General features: G+C 41.1%; 8 non-coding genes across 8 annotated transcripts; all 8 read left to right on the forward strand.

Moving 5' to 3' along the window:
• Positions 1 to 1,593: 1,593 nt before the first annotated feature.
• trnat-cgu lies at positions 1,594 to 1,665 on the forward strand. Its single transcript has one exon. It is a non-coding gene; the product is annotated as a tRNA-Thr (tRNA).
• A 1,667-nt stretch (positions 1,666 to 3,332) lies between these two features.
• trnat-cgu lies at positions 3,333 to 3,404 on the forward strand. Its single transcript has one exon. It is a non-coding gene; the product is annotated as a tRNA-Thr (tRNA).
• Positions 3,405 to 4,700: 1,296 nt separating this feature from the next.
• On the forward strand, positions 4,701 to 4,772 carry trnat-cgu. Its single transcript has one exon. It is a non-coding gene; the product is annotated as a tRNA-Thr (tRNA).
• A 2,032-nt stretch (positions 4,773 to 6,804) lies between these two features.
• On the forward strand, positions 6,805 to 6,876 carry trnat-cgu. Its single transcript has one exon. It is a non-coding gene; the product is annotated as a tRNA-Thr (tRNA).
• Positions 6,877 to 8,914: 2,038 nt separating this feature from the next.
• trnat-cgu lies at positions 8,915 to 8,986 on the forward strand. The gene has a single exon. It is a non-coding gene; the product is annotated as a tRNA-Thr (tRNA).
• A 2,033-nt stretch (positions 8,987 to 11,019) lies between these two features.
• On the forward strand, positions 11,020 to 11,091 carry trnat-cgu. The gene has a single exon. It is a non-coding gene; the product is annotated as a tRNA-Thr (tRNA).
• A 2,034-nt stretch (positions 11,092 to 13,125) lies between these two features.
• Positions 13,126 to 13,197, forward strand: trnat-cgu. Its single transcript has one exon. It is a non-coding gene; the product is annotated as a tRNA-Thr (tRNA).
• Positions 13,198 to 14,862: 1,665 nt separating this feature from the next.
• Positions 14,863 to 14,934, forward strand: trnat-cgu. The gene has a single exon. It is a non-coding gene; the product is annotated as a tRNA-Thr (tRNA).
• Positions 14,935 to 17,915: the final 2,981 nt, after the last annotated feature.

Consider the following 17,915-nt stretch of genomic DNA (forward strand, 5'->3'; position numbering starts at 1 on the left):
TTTGAACACAACTATTATATTAAGGGGAAGTATCTCTACGATAGAGCCACTTTACATGTTTGCTGTTCTACAGTATTCCCCAACTTGTCTTTTGAGAGTATTCACTTGTTAAATTAGCTTTTGCACAACTCCCACTTTCCACAATGTTGACATTCTAAGAATGAAATAGATGTGCAAAGCCATCTGTTTTTGTTAACTGAAGCACATGGGTTCAATCCCTGTTCAACGTTTATTGTATATAGCTGAAATTATGGAAATGTACTTTCATCACAACAGTGTAAAGAAAAGGTCAATTGTCTTGATATGGCCACTGCGACCTGTATGCTCTAGTCGGCTGGCCCTCGGTACATATTCGTCGCCAGAACCACTGGCTATTTTGTTATTGACTGTGCGCTAGTTTGTTCCATGTGTAACTCGTCGCCAGAACCACTGGCTCCAGGTCATCTGTAAGTCTATGCTAGGTAAAGCTCCGCCTTATCAAAGCACTCACAGGCGGCCTAGTCCTTGCGCAGCAGTCCCTTCCAGCTGCAGTCAGAGCAGGAGATGCCCATCTGTAAATAGCCCACCCAATCTACCTACCTCATCGCCATATTGTTTTTATTTACATTCTGCACTTTTGCACACCAGTATTTCTACTTGCACATCATCATCTGCTCATCTATCACTCCAGTGTTCATTTGCTAAATTGTGATTACTTCGGTACTATGGCATATTTATTGCCTTTAAAAAAAAATATCCCTTCTATTTTGTTATTGACTGTGCGCTAGTTTGTTCCATGTGTAACTCGTCGCCAGAACCACTGGCTCCAGGTCATCTGTAAGTCTATGCTAGGTAAAGCTCCGCCTTATCAAAGCACTCACAGGCGGCCTAGTCCCGCACAGCAGTCCCTTCCAGCTGCAGTCAGAGCAGGAGATGTTCACCCCTCCAGGACGCGTCCAGACTGCAAATGAATTGCACTGCTTTGCTTTATCTTGGCCAGGTCGCAGTTGTGTATGAGAACTTGTTCTTAACTGGCTTACCTGGTATAATAAAGGAGACATTTAAAAAAATAAGAAACTATTTTATCTTTCCTAGAAAGGGGTGTAGCTCAGTGGTAGAGTGCATGGTTCCCATGTATGAGGTCCTGGGTTCATTACCCAGCTTCTCTATGTTTTTTTGCAAAGACCAAACTTCTACTTTCCAGAATGTTGAAATTCTAAGCAGGAAACAGAGATGTCCTAAATCATTTGGTCTTTTAATCTGAAGAACATGCGTTCAATCCCTGTTAGTACATTTATAGAACAGAAGTGGCATGGTTGCCAACTTTTATGGCATCATTTTCAAAAACTGAAATTCATCTTTTCGATCCCTGTCCGTACCTGTTTTAAGAATTGCTGCTATCATTTCATTGTAGTTTCAATGGAGTGGTGTATATGTAAAGTACAGTGTATTGATATTGCGTTTTATCTGCAAATTAAATGGGATGGAAGCTCAGAGGGGAGTGCATGCTATATATGTATGAGGTCCTTTCTCCACTGAGTTTGTGTGCCAAATTCACATTTGCACAACTACTACCTTCCAGATTGTATATATATATAAAATGCAGTAATAAGTGGCATGGTGGCCAAGTGGTAAGGCGTCGGTCTCGTAAACCGAAGACCATGGGTTCAAATCCCATCCGTGCCTTTATAGAAAAGACTTCCAATTCCATGGAAATTTACATTCATTGGAGGACTTTGTCAAAAAATCATGTTGTATCAATATTTGAACACAACTATTATATTAAGGGGAAGTATCTCTACGATAGAGCCACTTTACATGTTTGCTGTTCTACAGTATTCCCCAACTTGTCTTTTGAGAGTATTCACTTGTTAAATTAGCTTTTGCACAACTCCCACTTTCCACAATGTTGACATTCTAAGAATGAAATAGATGTGCAAAGCCATCTGTTTTTGTTAACTGAAGCACATGGGTTCAATCCCTGTTCAACGTTTATTGTATATAGCTGAAATTATGGAAATGTACTTTCATCACAACAGTGTAAAGAAAAGGTCAATTGTCTTGATATGGCCACTGCGACCTGTATGCTCTAGTCGGCTGGCCCTCGGTACATATTCGTCGCCAGAACCACTGGCTATTTTGTTATTGACTGTGCGCTAGTTTGTTCCATGTGTAACTCGTCGCCAGAACCACTGGCTCCAGGTCATCTGTAAGTCTATGCTAGGTAAAGCTCCGCCTTATCAAAGCACTCACAGGCGGCCTAGTCCTTGCGCAGCAGTCCCTTCCAGCTGCAGTCAGAGCAGGAGATGCCCATCTGTAAATAGCCCACCCAATCTACCTACCTCATCGCCATATTGTTTTTATTTACATTCTGCACTTTTGCACACCAGTATTTCTACTTGCACATCATCATCTGCTCATCTATCACTCCAGTGTTCATTTGCTAAATTGTGATTACTTCGGTACTATGGCATATTTATTGCCTTTAAAAAAAAATATCCCTTCTATTTTGTTATTGACTGTGCGCTAGTTTGTTCCATGTGTAACTCGTCGCCAGAACCACTGGCTCCAGGTCATCTGTAAGTCTATGCTAGGTAAAGCTCCGCCTTATCAAAGCACTCACAGGCGGCCTAGTCCTCGCACAGCAGTCCCTTCCAGCTGCAGTCAGAGCAGGAGATGTTCACCCCTCCGCGTCCAGACTGCAAATGAATTGCACTGCTTTGCTTTATCTTGGCCAGGTCGCAGTTGTGTATGAGAACTTGTTCTTAACTGGCTTACCTGGTATAATAAAGGAGACATTTAAAAAAATAAGAAACTATTTTATCTTTCCTAGAAAGGGGTGTAGCTCAGTGGTAGAGTGCATGGTTCCCATGTATGAGGTCCTGGGTTCATTACCCAGCTTCTCTATGTTTTTTTGCAAAGACCAAACTTCTACTTTCCAGAATGTTGAAATTCTAAGCAGGAAACAGAGATGTCCTAAATCATTTGGTCTTTTAATCTGAAGAACATGCGTTCAATCCCTGTTAGTACATTTATAGAACAGAAGTGGCATGGTTGCCAACTTTTATGGCATCATTTTCAAAAACTGAAATTCATCTTTTCGATCCCTGTCCGTACCTGTTTTAAGAATTGCTGCTATCATTTCATTGTAGTTTCAATGGAGTGGTGTATATGTAAAGTACAGTGTATTGATATTGCGTTTTATCTGCAAATTAAATGGGATGGAAGCTCAGAGGGGGAGTGCATGCTATATATGTATGAGGTCCTTTCTCCACTGAGTTTGTGTGCCAAATTCACATTTGCACAACTACTACCTTCCAGATTGTATATATATATAAAATGCAGTAATAAGTGGCATGGTGGCCAAGTGGTAAGGCGTCGGTCTCGTAAACCGAAGACCATGGGTTCAAATCCCATCCGTGCCTTTATAGAAAAGACTTCCAATTCCATGGAAATTTACATTCATTGGAGGACTTTGTCAAAAAATCATGTTGTATCAATATTTGAACACAACTATTATATTAAGGGGAAGTATCTCTACGATAGAGCCACTTTACATGTTTGCTGTTCTACAGTATTCCCCAACTTGTCTTTTGAGAGTATTCACTTGTTAAATTAGCTTTTGCACAACTCCCACTTTCCACAATGTTGACATTCTAAGAATGAAATAGATGTGCAAAGCCATCTGTTTTTGTTAACTGAAGCACATGGGTTCAATCCCTGTTCAACGTTTATTGTATATAGCTGAAATTATGGAAATGTACTTTCATCACAACAGTGTAAAGAAAAGGTCAATTGTCTTGATATGGCCACTGCGACCTGTATGCTCTAGTCGGCTGGCCCTCGGTACATATTCGTCGCCAGAACCACTGGCTATTTTGTTATTGACTGTGCGCTAGTTTGTTCCATGTGTAACTCGTCGCCAGAACCACTGGCTCCAGGTCATCTGTAAGTCTATGCTAGGTAAAGCTCCGCCTTATCAAAGCACTCACAGGCGGCCTAGTCCTCGCACAGCAGTCCCTTCCAGCTGCAGTCAGAGCAGGAGATGTTCACCCCTCCGCGTCCAGACTGCAAATGAATTGCACTGCTTTGCTTTATCTTGGCCAGGTCGCAGTTGTGTATGAGAACTTGTTCTTAACTGGCTTACCTGGTATAATAAAGGAGACATTTAAAAAAATAAGAAACTATTTTATCTTTCCTAGAAAGGGGTGTAGCTCAGTGGTAGAGTGCATGGTTCCCATGTATGAGGTCCTGGGTTCATTACCCAGCTTCTCTATGTTTTTTTGCAAAGACCAAACTTCTACTTTCCAGAATGTTGAAATTCTAAGCAGGAAACAGAGATGTCCTAAATCATTTGGTCTTTTAATCTGAAGAACATGCGTTCAATCCCTGTTAGTACATTTATAGAACAGAAGTGGCATGGTTGCCAACTTTTATGGCATCATTTTCAAAAACTGAAATTCATCTTTTCGATCCCTGTCCGTACCTGTTTTAAGAATTGCTGCTATCATTTCATTGTAGTTTCAATGGAGTGGTGTATATGTAAAGTACAGTGTATTGATATTGCGTTTTATCTGCAAATTAAATGGGATGGAAGCTCAGAGGGGAGTGCATGCTATATATGTATGAGGTCCTTTCTCCACTGAGTTTGTGTGCCAAATTCACATTTGCACAACTACTACCTTCCAGATTGTATATATATATAAAATGCAGTAATAAGTGGCATGGTGGCCAAGTGGTAAGGCGTCGGTCTCGTAAACCGAAGACCATGGGTTCAAATCCCATCCGTGCCTTTATAGAAAAGACTTCCAATTCCATGGAAATTTACATTCATTGGAGGACTTTGTCAAAAAATCATGTTGTATCAATATTTGAACACAACTATTATATTAAGGGGAAGTATCTCTACGATAGAGCCACTTTACATGTTTGCTGTTCTACAGTATTCCCCAACTTGTCTTTTGAGAGTATTCACTTGTTAAATTAGCTTTTGCACAACTCCCACTTTCCACAATGTTGACATTCTAAGAATGAAATAGATGTGCAAAGCCATCTGTTTTTGTTAACTGAAGCACATGGGTTCAATCCCTGTTCAACGTTTATTGTATATAGCTGAAATTATGGAAATGTACTTTCATCACAACAGTGTAAAGAAAAGGTCAATTGTCTTGATATGGCCACTGCGACCTGTATGCTCTAGTCGGCTGGCCCTCGGTACATATTCGTCGCCAGAACCACTGGCTATTTTGTTATTGACTGTGCGCTAGTTTGTTCCATGTGTAACTCGTCGCCAGAACCACTGGCTCCAGGTCATCTGTAAGTCTATGCTAGGTAAAGCTCCGCCTTATCAAAGCACTCACAGGCGGCCTAGTCCTTGCGCAGCAGTCCCTTCCAGCTGCAGTCAGAGCAGGAGATGCCCATCTGTAAATAGCCCACCCAATCTACCTACCTCATCGCCATATTGTTTTTATTTACATTCTGCACTTTTGCACACCAGTATTTCTACTTGCACATCATCATCTGCTCATCTATCACTCCAGTGTTCATTTGCTAAATTGTGATTACTTCGGTACTATGGCATATTTATTGCCTTTAAAAAAATATCCCTTCTATTTTGTTATTGACTGTGCGCTAGTTTGTTCCATGTGTAACTCGTCGCCAGAACCACTGGCTCCAGGTCATCTGTAAGTCTATGCTAGGTAAAGCTCCGCCTTATCAAAGCACTCACAGGCGGCCTAGTCCTTGCGCAGCAGTCCCTTCCAGCTGCAGTCAGAGCAGGAGATGCCCATCTGTAAATAGCCCACCCAATCTACCTACCTCATCGCCATATTGTTTTTATTTACATTCTGCACTTTTGCACACCAGTATTTCTACTTGCACATCATCATCTGCTCATCTATCACTCCAGTGTTCATTTGCTAAATTGTGATTACTTCGGTACTATGGCATATTTATTGCCTTTAAAAAAAATATCCCTTCTATTTTGTTATTGACTGTGCGCTAGTTTGTTCCATGTGTAACTCGTCGCCAGAACCACTGGCTCCAGGTCATCTGTAAGTCTATGCTAGGTAAAGCTCCGCCTTATCAAAGCACTCACAGGCGGCCTAGTCCTCGCACAGCAGTCCCTTCCAGCTGCAGTCAGAGCAGGAGATGTTCACCCCTCCGCGTCCAGACTGCAAATGAATTGCACTGCTTTGCTTTATCTTGGCCAGGTCGCAGTTGTGTATGAGAACTTGTTCTTAACTGGCTTACCTGGTATAATAAAGGAGACATTTAAAAAATAAGAAACTATTTTATCTTTCCTAGAAAGGGGTGTAGCTCAGTGGTAGAGTGCATGGTTCCCATGTATGAGGTCCTGGGTTCATTACCCAGCTTCTCTATGTTTTTTTGCAAAGACCAAACTTCTACTTTCCAGAATGTTGAAATTCTAAGCAGGAAACAGAGATGTCCTAAATCATTTGGTCTTTTAATCTGAAGAACATGCGTTCAATCCCTGTTAGTACATTTATAGAACAGAAGTGGCATGGTTGCCAACTTTTATGGCATCATTTTCAAAAACTGAAATTCATCTTTTCGATCCCTGTCCGTACCTGTTTTAAGAATTGCTGCTATCATTTCATTGTAGTTTCAATGGAGTGGTGTATATGTAAAGTACAGTGTATTGATATTGCGTTTTATCTGCAAATTAAATGGGATGGAAGCTCAGAGGGGAGTGCATGCTATATATGTATGAGGTCCTTTCTCCACTGAGTTTGTGTGCCAAATTCACATTTGCACAACTACTACCTTCCAGATTGTATATATATATAAAATGCAGTAATAAGTGGCATGGTGGCCAAGTGGTAAGGCGTCGGTCTCGTAAACCGAAGACCATGGGTTCAAATCCCATCCGTGCCTTTATAGAAAAGACTTCCAATTCCATGGAAATTTACATTCATTGGAGGACTTTGTCAAAAAATCATGTTGTATCAATATTTGAACACAACTATTATATTAAGGGGAAGTATCTCTACGATAGAGCCACTTTACATGTTTGCTGTTCTACAGTATTCCCCAACTTGTCTTTTGAGAGTATTCACTTGTTAAATTAGCTTTTGCACAACTCCCACTTTCCACAATGTTGACATTCTAAGAATGAAATAGATGTGCAAACCATCTGTTTTTGTTAACTGAAGCACATGGGTTCAATCCCTGTTCAACGTTTATTGTATATAGCTGAAATTATGGAAATGTACTTTCATCACAACAGTGTAAAGAAAAGGTCAATTGTCTTGATATGGCCACTGCGACCTGTATGCTCTAGTCGGCTGGCCCTCGGTACATATTCGTCGCCAGAACCACTGGCTATTTTGTTATTGACTGTGCGCTAGTTTGTTCCATGTGTAACTCGTCGCCAGAACCACTGGCTCCAGGTCATCTGTAAGTCTATGCTAGGTAAAGCTCCGCCTTATCAAAGCACTCACAGGCGGCCTAGTCCTTGCGCAGCAGTCCCTTCCAGCTGCAGTCAGAGCAGGAGATGCCCATCTGTAAATAGCCCACCCAATCTACCTACCTCATCGCCATATTGTTTTTATTTACATTCTGCACTTTTGCACACCAGTATTTCTACTTGCACATCATCATCTGCTCATCTATCACTCCAGTGTTCATTTGCTAAATTGTGATTACTTCGGTACTATGGCATATTTATTGCCTTTAAAAAAAAAATATCCCTTCTATTTTGTTATTGACTGTGCGCTAGTTTGTTCCATGTGTAACTCGTCGCCAGAACCACTGGCTCCAGGTCATCTGTAAGTCTATGCTAGGTAAAGCTCCGCCTTATCAAAGCACTCACAGGCGGCCTAGTCCTTGCGCAGCAGTCCCTTCCAGCTGCAGTCAGAGCAGGAGATGCCCATCTGTAAATAGCCCACCCAATCTACCTACCTCATCGCCATATTGTTTTTATTTACTTTCTGCACTTTTGCACACCAGTATTTCTACTTGCACATCATCATCTGCTCATCTATCACTCCAGTGTTCATTTGCTAAATTGTGATTACTTCGGTACTATGGCATATTTATTGCCTTTAAAAAAAATATCCCTTCTATTTTGTTATTGACTGTGCGCTAGTTTGTTCCATGTGTAACTCGTCGCCAGAACCACTGGCTCCAGGTCATCTGTAAGTCTATGCTAGGTAAAGCTCCGCCTTATCAAAGCACTCACAGGCGGCCTAGTCCTCGCACAGCAGTCCCTTCCAGCTGCAGTCAGAGCAGGAGATGTTCACCCCTCCGCGTCCAGACTGCAAATGAATTGCACTGCTTTGCTTTATCTTGGCCAGGTCGCAGTTGTGTATGAGAACTTGTTCTTAACTGGCTTACCTGGTATAATAAAGGAGACATTTAAAAAAATAAGAAACTATTTTATCTTTCCTAGAAAGGGGTGTAGCTCAGTGGTAGAGTGCATGGTTCCCATGTATGAGGTCCTGGGTTCATTACCCAGCTTCTCTATGTTTTTTTGCAAAGACCAAACTTCTACTTTCCAGAATGTTGAAATTCTAAGCAGGAAACAGAGATGTCCTAAATCATTTGGTCTTTTAATCTGAAGAACATGCGTTCAATCCCTGTTAGTACATTTATAGAACAGAAGTGGCATGGTTGCCAACTTTTATGGCATCATTTTCAAAAACTGAAATTCATCTTTTCGATCCCTGTCCGTACCTGTTTTAAGAATTGCTGCTATCATTTCATTGTAGTTTCAATGGAGTGGTGTATATGTAAAGTACAGTGTATTGATATTGCGTTTTATCTGCAAATTAAATGGGATGGAAGCTCAGAGGGGGAGTGCATGCTATATATGTATGAGGTCCTTTCTCCACTGAGTTTGTGTGCCAAATTCACATTTGCACAACTACTACCTTCCAGATTGTATATATATATATAAAATGCAGTAATAAGTGGCATGGTGGCCAAGTGGTAAGGCGTCGGTCTCGTAAACCGAAGACCATGGGTTCAAATCCCATCCGTGCCTTTATAGAAAAGACTTCCAATTCCATGGAAATTTACATTCATTGGAGGACTTTGTCAAAAAATCATGTTGTATCAATATTTGAACACAACTATTATATTAAGGGGAAGTATCTCTACGATAGAGCCACTTTACATGTTTGCTGTTCTACAGTATTCCCCAACTTGTCTTTTGAGAGTATTCACTTGTTAAATTAGCTTTTGCACAACTCCCACTTTCCACAATGTTGACATTCTAAGAATGAAATAGATGTGCAAAGCCATCTGTTTTTGTTAACTGAAGCACATGGGTTCAATCCCTGTTCAACGTTTATTGTATATAGCTGAAATTATGGAAATGTACTTTCATCACAACAGTGTAAAGAAAAGGTCAATTGTCTTGATATGGCCACTGCGACCTGTATGCTCTAGTCGGCTGGCCCTCGGTACATATTCGTCGCCAGAACCACTGGCTATTTTGTTATTGACTGTGCGCTAGTTTGTTCCATGTGTAACTCGTCGCCAGAACCACTGGCTCCAGGTCATCTGTAAGTCTATGCTAGGTAAAGCTCCGCCTTATCAAAGCACTCACAGGTGGCCTAGTCCTTGCGCAGCAGTCCCTTCCAGCTGCAGTCAGAGCAGGAGATGCCCATCTGTAAATAGCCCACCCAATCTACCTACCTCATCGCCATATTGTTTTTATTTACATTCTGCACTTTTGCACACCAGTATTTCTACTTGCACATCATCATCTGCTCATCTATCACTCCAGTGTTCATTTGCTAAATTGTGATTACTTCGGTACTATGGCATATTTATTGCCTTTAAAAAAAATATCCCTTCTATTTTGTTATTGACTGTGCGCTAGTTTGTTCCATGTGTAACTCGTCGCCAGAACCACTGGCTCCAGGTCATCTGTAAGTCTATGCTAGGTAAAGCTCCGCCTTATCAAAGCACTCACAGGCGGCCTAGTCCTTGCGCAGCAGTCCCTTCCAGCTGCAGTCAGAGCAGGAGATGCCCATCTGTAAATAGCCCACCCAATCTACCTACCTCATCGCCATATTGTTTTTATTTACATTCTGCACTTTTGCACACCAGTATTTCTACTTGCACATCATCATCTGCTCATCTATCACTCCAGTGTTCATTTGCTAAATTGTGATTCTTCGGTACTATGGCATATTTATTGCCTTTAAAAAAAATATCCCTTCTATTTTGTTATTGACTGTGCGCTAGTTTGTTCCATGTGTAACTCGTCGCCAGAACCACTGGCTCCAGGTCATCTGTAAGTCTATGCTAGGTAAAGCTCCGCCTTATCAAAGCACTCACAGGCGGCCTAGTCCTCGCACAGCAGTCCCTTCCAGCTGCAGTCAGAGCAGGAGATGTTCACCCCTCCGCGTCCAGACTGCAAATGAATTGCACTGCTTTGCTTTATCTTGGCCAGGTCGCAGTTGTGTATGAGAACTTGTTCTTAACTGGCTTACCTGGTATAATAAAGGAGACATTTAAAAAAATAAGAAACTATTTTATCTTTCCTAGAAAGGGGTGTAGCTCAGTGGTAGAGTGCATGGTTCCCATGTATGAGGTCCTGGGTTCATTACCCAGCTTCTCTATGTTTTTTTGCAAAGACCAAACTTCTACTTTCCAGAATGTTGAAATTCTAAGCAGGAAACAGAGATGTCCTAAATCATTTGGTCTTTTAATCTGAAGAACATGCGTTCAATCCCTGTTAGTACATTTATAGAACAGAAGTGGCATGGTTGCCAACTTTTATGGCATCATTTTCAAAAACTGAAATTCATCTTTTCGATCCCTGTCCGTACCTGTTTTAAGAATTGCTGCTATCATTTCATTGTAGTTTCAATGGAGTGGTGTATATGTAAAGTACAGTGTATTGATATTGCGTTTTATCTGCAAATTAAATGGGATGGAAGCTCAGAGGGGAGTGCATGCTATATATGTATGAGGTCCTTTCTCCACTGAGTTTGTGTGCCAAATTCACATTTGCACAACTACTACCTTCCAGATTGTATATATATATAAAATGCAGTAATAAGTGGCATGGTGGCCAAGTGGTAAGGCGTCGGTCTCGTAAACCGAAGACCATGGGTTCAAATCCCATCCGTGCCTTTATAGAAAAGACTTCCAATTCCATGGAAATTTACATTCATTGGAGGACTTTGTCAAAAAATCATGTTGTATCAATATTTGAACACAACTATTATATTAAGGGGAAGTATCTCTACGATAGAGCCACTTTACATGTTTGCTGTTCTACAGTATTCCCCAACTTGTCTTTTGAGAGTATTCACTTGTTAAATTAGCTTTTGCACAACTCCCACTTTCCACAATGTTGACATTCTAAGAATGAAATAGATGTGCAAAGCCATCTGTTTTTGTTAACTGAAGCACATGGGTTCAATCCCTGTTCAACGTTTATTGTATATAGCTGAAATTATGGAAATGTACTTTCATCACAACAGTGTAAAGAAAAGGTCAATTGTCTTGATATGGCCACTGCGACCTGTATGCTCTAGTCGGCTGGCCCTCGGTACATATTCGTCGCCAGAACCACTGGCTATTTTGTTATTGACTGTGCGCTAGTTTGTTCCATGTGTAACTCGTCGCCAGAACCACTGGCTCCAGGTCATCTGTAAGTCTATGCTAGGTAAAGCTCCGCCTTATCAAAGCACTCACAGGTGGCCTAGTCCTTGCGCAGCAGTCCCTTCCAGCTGCAGTCAGAGCAGGAGATGCCCATCTGTAAATAGCCCACCCAATCTACCTACCTCATCGCCATATTGTTTTTATTTACATTCTGCACTTTTGCACACCAGTATTTCTACTTGCACATCATCATCTGCTCATCTATCACTCCAGTGTTCATTTGCTAAATTGTGATTACTTCGGTACTATGGCATATTTATTGCCTTTAAAAAAAAATATCCCTTCTATTTTGTTATTGACTGTGCGCTAGTTTGTTCCATGTGTAACTCGTCGCCAGAACCACTGGCTCCAGGTCATCTGTAAGTCTATGCTAGGTAAAGCTCCGCCTTATCAAAGCACTCACAGGCGGCCTAGTCCTTGCGCAGCAGTCCCTTCCAGCTGCAGTCAGAGCAGGAGATGCCCATCTGTAAATAGCCCACCCAATCTACACCTCATCGCCATATTGTTTTTATTTACATTCTGCACTTTTGCACACCAGTATTTCTACTTGCACATCATCATCTGCTCATCTATCACTCCAGTGTTCATTTGCTAAATTGTGATTACTTCGGTACTATGGCATATTTATTGCCTTTAAAAAAAATATCCCTTCTATTTTGTTATTGACTGTGCGCTAGTTTGTTCCATGTGTAACTCGTCGCCAGAACCACTGGCTCCAGGTCATCTGTAAGTCTATGCTAGGTAAAGCTCCGCCTTATCAAAGCACTCACAGGCGGCCTAGTCCTCGCACAGCAGTCCCTTCCAGCTGCAGTCAGAGCAGGAGATGTTCACCCCTCCGCGTCCAGACTGCAAATGAATTGCACTGCTTTGCTTTATCTTGGCCAGGTCGCAGTTGTGTATGAGAACTTGTTCTTAACTGGCTTACCTGGTATAATAAAGGAGACATTTAAAAAAATAAGAAACTATTTTATCTTTCCTAGAAAGGGGGTGTAGCTCAGTGGTAGAGTGCATGGTTCCCATGTATGAGGTCCTGGGTTCATTACCCAGCTTCTCTATGTTTTTTTGCAAAGACCAAACTTCTACTTTCCAGAATGTTGAAATTCTAAGCAGGAAACAGAGATGTCCTAAATCATTTGGTCTTTTAATCTGAAGAACATGCGTTCAATCCCTGTTAGTACATTTATAGAACAGAAGTGGCATGGTTGCCAACTTTTATGGCATCATTTTCAAAAACTGAAATTCATCTTTTCGATCCCTGTCCGTACCTGTTTTAAGAATTGCTGCTATCATTTCATTGTAGTTTCAATGGAGTGGTGTATATGTAAAGTACAGTGTATTGATATTGCGTTTTATCTGCAAATTAAATGGGATGGAAGCTCAGAGGGGAGTGCATGCTATATATGTATGAGGTCCTTTCTCCACTGAGTTTGTGTGCCAAATTCACATTTGCACAACTACTACCTTCCAGATTGTATATATATATAAAATGCAGTAATAAGTGGCATGGTGGCCAAGTGGTAAGGCGTCGGTCTCGTAAACCGAAGACCATGGGTTCAAATCCCATCCGTGCCTTTATAGAAAAGACTTCCAATTCCATGGAAATTTACATTCATTGGAGGACTTTGTCAAAAAATCATGTTGTATCAATATTTGAACACAACTATTATATTAAGGGGAAGTATCTCTACGATAGAGCCACTTTACATGTTTGCTGTTCTACAGTATTCCCCAACTTGTCTTTTGAGAGTATTCACTTGTTAAATTAGCTTTTGCACAACTCCCACTTTCCACAATGTTGACATTCTAAGAATGAAATAGATGTGCAAAGCCATCTGTTTTTGTTAACTGAAGCACATGGGTTCAATCCCTGTTCAACGTTTATTGTATATAGCTGAAATTATGGAAATGTACTTTCATCACAACAGTGTAAAGAAAAGGTCAATTGTCTTGATATGGCCACTGCGACCTGTATGCTCTAGTCGGCTGGCCCTCGGTACATATTCGTCGCCAGAACCACTGGCTATTTTGTTATTGACTGTGCGCTTGTTTGTTCCATGTGTAACTCGTCGCCAGAACCACTGGGTCCAGGTCATCTGTAAGTCTATGCTAGGTAAAGCTCCGCCTTATCAAAGCACTCACAGGCGGCCTAGTCCTTGCGCAGCAGTCCCTTCCAGCTGCAGTCAGAGCAGGAGATGCCCATCTGTAAATAGCCCACCCAATCTACCTACCTCATCGCCATATTGTTTTTATTTACATTCTGCACTTTTGCACACCAGTATTTCTACTTGCACATCATCATCTGCTCATCTATCACTCCAGTGTTCATTTGCTAAATTGTGATTACTTCGGTACTATGGCATATTTATTGCCTTTAAAAAAAATATCCCTTCTATTTTGTTATTGACTGTGCGCTAGTTTGTTCCATGTGTAACTCGTCGCCAGAACCACTGGCTCCAGGTCATCTGTAAGTCTATGCTAGGTAAAGCTCCGCCTTATCAAAGCACTCACAGGCGGCCTAGTCCTCGCACAGCAGTCCCTTCCAGCTGCAGTCAGAGCAGGAGATGTTCACCCCTCCGCGTCCAGACTGCAAATGAATTGCACTGCTTTGCTTTATCTTGGCCAGGTCGCAGTTGTGTATGAGAACTTGTTCTTAACTGGCTTACCTGGTATAATAAAGGAGACATTTAAAAAAATAAGAAACTATTTTATCTTTCCTAGAAAGGGGTGTAGCTCAGTGGTAGAGTGCATGGTTCCCATGTATGAGGTCCTGGGTTCATTACCCAGCTTCTCTATGTTTTTTTGCAAAGACCAAACTTCTACTTTCCAGAATGTTGAAATTCTAAGCAGGAAACAGAGATGTCCTAAATCATTTGGTCTTTTAATCTGAAGAACATGCGTTCAATCCCTGTTAGTACATTTATAGAACAGAAGTGGCATGGTTGCCAACTTTTATGGCATCATTTTCAAAAACTGAAATTCATCTTTTCGATCCCTGTCCGTACCTGTTTTAAGAATTGCTGCTATCATTTCATTGTAGTTTCAATGGAGTGGTGTATATGTAAAGTACAGTGTATTGATATTGCGTTTTATCTGCAAATTAAATGGGATGGAAGCTCAGAGGGGAGTGCATGCTATATATGTATGAGGTCCTTTCTCCACTGAGTTTGTGTGCCAAATTCACATTTGCACAACTACTACCTTCCAGATTGTATATATATATAAAATGCAGTAATAAGTGGCATGGTGGCCAAGTGGTAAGGCGTCGGTCTCGTAAACCGAAGACCATGGGTTCAAATCCCATCCGTGCCTTTATAGAAAAGACTTCCAATTCCATGGAAATTTACATTCATTGGAGGACTTTGTCAAAAAATCATGTTGTATCAATATTTGAACACAACTATTATATTAAGGGGAAGTATCTCTACGATAGAGCCACTTTACATGTTTGCTGTTCTACAGTATTCCCCAACTTGTCTTTTGAGAGTATTCACTTGTTAAATTAGCTTTTGCACAACTCCCACTTTCCACAATGTTGACATTCTAAGAATGAAATAGATGTGCAAAGCCATCTGTTTTTGTTAACTGAAGCACATGGGTTCAATCCCTGTTCAACGTTTATTGTATATAGCTGAAATTATGGAAATGTACTTTCATCACAACAGTGTAAAGAAAAGGTCAATTGTCTTGATATGGCCACTGCGACCTGTATGCTCTAGTCGGCTGGCCCTCGGTACATATTCGTCGCCAGAACCACTGGCTATTTTGTTATTGACTGTGCGCTAGTTTGTTCCATGTGTAACTCGTCGCCAGAACCACTGGCTCCAGGTCATCTGTAAGTCTATGCTAGGTAAAGCTCCGCCTTATCAAAGCACTCACAGGCGGCCTAGTCCTCGCACAGCAGTCCCTTCCAGCTGCAGTCAGAGCAGGAGATGTTCACCCCTCCGCGTCCAGACTGCAAATGAATTGCACTGCTTTGCTTTATCTTGGCCAGGTCGCAGTTGTGTATGAGAACTTGTTCTTAACTGGCTTACCTGGTATAATAAAGGAGACATTTAAAAAAATAAGAAACTATTTTATCTTTCCTAGAAAGGGGTGTAGCTCAGTGGTAGAGTGCATGGTTCCCATGTATGAGGTCCTGGGTTCATTACCCAGCTTCTCTATGTTTTTTTGCAAAGACCAAACTTCTACTTTCCAGAATGTTGAAATTCTAAGCAGGAAACAGAGATGTCCTAAATCATTTGGTCTTTTAATCTGAAGAACATGCGTTCAATCCCTGTTAGTACATTTATAGAACAGAAGTGGCATGGTTGCCAACTTTTATGGCATCATTTTCAAAAACTGAAATTCATCTTTTCGATCCCTGTCCGTACCTGTTTTAAGAATTGCTGCTATCATTTCATTGTAGTTTCAATGGAGTGGTGTATATGTAAAGTACAGTGTATTGATATTGCGTTTTATCTGCAAATTAAATGGGATGGAAGCTCAGAGGGGGAGTGCATGCTATATATGTATGAGGTCCTTTCTCCACTGAGTTTGTGTGCCAAATTCACATTTGCACAACTACTACCTTCCAGATTGTATATATATATAAAATGCAGTAATAAGTGGCATGGTGGCCAAGTGGTAAGGCGTCGGTCTCGTAAACCGAAGACCTGGGTTCTCCACTGAGTTTGTGTGCCAAATTCACATTTGCACAACTACTACCTTCCAGATTGTATATTGCACTGCTTGCATTTTAGACTTTGTCAAAAGGTCAGTTGTGTATGAGAATGTTTGAACACACCTGGTATAATAAAGGAGACATTTAAAAAAATAAGAAACTATACATCTTTCCTGGTGTAGCTCAGTGGTAGAGTGCATGGTTCCCATGTATGAGGTCCTGGGTTCATTACCCAGCTTCTCTATGTTTTTGCAAAGACCAAACTTCTACTTTCCAGAATGTTGAAATTCTAAGCAGGAAACAGAGATGTCCTAAATCATTTGGTCTTTTAATCTGAAGAACATGCGTTCAATCCCTGTTAGTACATTTATAGAACAGAAGTGGCATGGTTGCCAACTTTTATGGCATCATTTTCAAAAACTGAAGTTCATCTTTTCGATCCCTGTCCGTACCTGTTTGAAGAATTGCTGCTATCATTTCATTGTAGTTTCAATGGAGTGGTGTATATGTAAAGTACAGTGTATTGATATTGCGTTTTATCTGCAAATTAAATGGGATGGAAGCTCAGAGGGGAGTGCATGCTATATATGTATGAGGTCCTTTCTCCACTGAGTTTGTGTGCCAAATTCACATTTGCACAACTACTACCTTCCAGATTGTATATATATATAAAATGCAGTAATAAGTGGCATGGTGGCCAAGTGGTTAAACCGAAGACCATGGGTTCAAATCCCATCCGTGCCTTTATAGAAAAGACTTCCAATTCCATGGAAATTTACATTCATTGGAGGACTTTGTCAAAAAATCATGTTGTATCAATATTTGAACACAACTATTATATTAAGGGGAAGTATCTCTACGATAGAGCCACTTTACATGTTTGCTGTTCTACAGTATTCCCCAACTTGTCTTTTGAGAGTATTCACTTGTTAAATTAGCTTTTGCACAACTCCCACTTTCCACAATGTTGACATTCTAAGAATGAAATAGATGTGCAAAGCCATCTGTTTTTGTTAACTGAAGCACATGGGTTCAATCCCTGTTCAACGTTTATTGTATATAGCTGAAATTATGGAAATGTACTTTCATCACAACAGTGTAAAGAAAAGGTCAATTGTCTTGATATGGCCACTGCGACCTGTATGCTCTAGTCGGCTGGCCCTCGGTACATATTCGTCGCCAGAACCACTGGCTATTTTGTTATTGACTGTGCGCTTGTTTGTTCCATGTGTAACTCGTCGCCAGAACCACTGGGTCCAGGTCATCTGTAAGTCTATGCTAGGTAAAGCTCCGCCTTATCAAAGCACTCACAGGCGGCCTAGTCCTTGCGCAGCAGTCCCTTCCAGCTGCAGTCAGAGCAGGAGATGCCCATCTGTAAATAGCCCACCCAATCTACCTACCTCATCGCCATATTGTTTTTATTTACATTCTGCACTTTTGCACACCAGTATTTCTACTTGCACATCATCATCTGCTCATCTATCACTCCAGTGTTCATTTGCTAAATTGTGATTACTTCGGTACTATGGCATATTTATTGCCTTTAAAAAAAATATCCCTTCTATTTTGTTATTGACTGTGCGCTAGTTTGTTCCATGTGTAACTCGTCGCCAGAACCACTGGCTCCAGG

This window comes from Oncorhynchus tshawytscha, linkage group LG21 (genome assembly GCF_018296145.1).
Source record: "Oncorhynchus tshawytscha isolate Ot180627B linkage group LG21, Otsh_v2.0, whole genome shotgun sequence".
Lineage (NCBI taxonomy): Eukaryota > Metazoa > Chordata > Actinopteri > Salmoniformes > Salmonidae > Oncorhynchus > Oncorhynchus tshawytscha.